General features: G+C 39.3%; 1 non-coding gene across 1 annotated transcript; it reads right to left on the reverse strand.

Moving 5' to 3' along the window:
* Positions 1–925: 925 nt before the first annotated feature.
* On the reverse strand, positions 926–1,032 carry LOC141593807 (small nucleolar RNA R71). Its single transcript, XR_012521869.1, has one exon. It is a non-coding gene; the product is annotated as a small nucleolar RNA R71 (small nucleolar RNA).
* Between the last annotated feature and the right edge of the window lie 295 nt (positions 1,033–1,327).

The raw sequence follows: 1,327 nt of genomic DNA on the forward strand, positions 1-1,327 counted from the left end.
CCCTGTTTAATCATCTTGCTTGTTTATTTTCATTGCTATTTAGTTTAGTGATCTTCTACTTCAAACCCCAAATTGTGACACCCCTAGACACCGCTAGTTGCAATTGAAAATCTCATCTCAATTCCCGTCCCTTGGGATCCGACCTTTACTTGCCTCTTTACTAATTGTAGAGTTGTTTGTGGAGTTATAAATTGTGTTTTGGTCTAGGTGCTCTTAACGACAAGTACCGAAAACTAAACCCTCTCAGTGAGGTACCGACCAAAAATGGCGTCGTTGCCGGGGATGGTGTTAACTTGATTTAGATTTTCTTAAACTGTTATTAGTTGTGTCTTTCTTTGCCTTGGGTAAGTAAAACTCCTCAAGGTTTGTTATAATTATTTTCGAGTTGTTTGATATTTTGTATGTCTAGAAGATCACAAGGTAACTTGTTACCCTTTGGTCACGAAATTGAAAGGACTTTGACAAACAATAGAAGACTTGCTAGGAGAACTTTGAGAGGTATTGGTGAGGTTGTAGATATTCAACCAAACACTATTGAGTTCGTCAACCCTTTTGCAAGAGAAGGTGAGGAGAACCCAACACAAAATCCAACACAAAATCAACCCACAATGCCTAAATTTTCATCACATTCCGTACCAACCGAGGAAATCAGCATTTATCCAATTAGTCGAAAGCAGCCAATTTGGGGGGGATGCCTAGTGAAGACCCTCACTCTCACATGGAGACTTTTTGTGACTATTGTGATACGATTTCTCAAACCGGTGTAACTCAAGACCAAATTCGATGGGTCTTATTTCCTTTTTCTCTAATTGGCACCGCGAAACAATGGTTGAAAGGCCTTGATAAGGCTACTCTCGAAATTGATTCTTGGAAGAAATTGGCTCTAGCTTTCTACAAAAAGTTATATTCACCGGAAAAGACTAACATGCTAAGAGCTCAAATTATGGGCTTTAAGCAAAGGGATGAAGAATCTTTGTATGAAGCTTGGGACAGATTCAAAGGAATTTGTCGCTCATGTCCTCATCATGGACTTAGCGAGTGGTTCTTGGTACAACAATTTTGGAATGGTCTTTATGAAGACTCAAGAAACATCCTCAACATGGGATCAAATGGTATATTCACCGAAGTTGACGACAATCAAACTTGGAACAAGATTGAGGAAATGGCGGTCCATAATTCACAATATAGTAGATCTCGCAAGGCTACTAGAGGAGGAAAGCATGAAGTGGACTCTATTACTCAATTGGGTGCTCAACTTAGTGCTCACATTTATACCATCAATTTGAAGTTCGAAAAAGCTATGGCTAGACTTGAAGAAGCCTCAAAA

This window comes from Silene latifolia, chromosome 7 (genome assembly GCF_048544455.1).
Source record: "Silene latifolia isolate original U9 population chromosome 7, ASM4854445v1, whole genome shotgun sequence".
NCBI classification, from domain to species: domain Eukaryota; kingdom Viridiplantae; phylum Streptophyta; class Magnoliopsida; order Caryophyllales; family Caryophyllaceae; genus Silene; species Silene latifolia.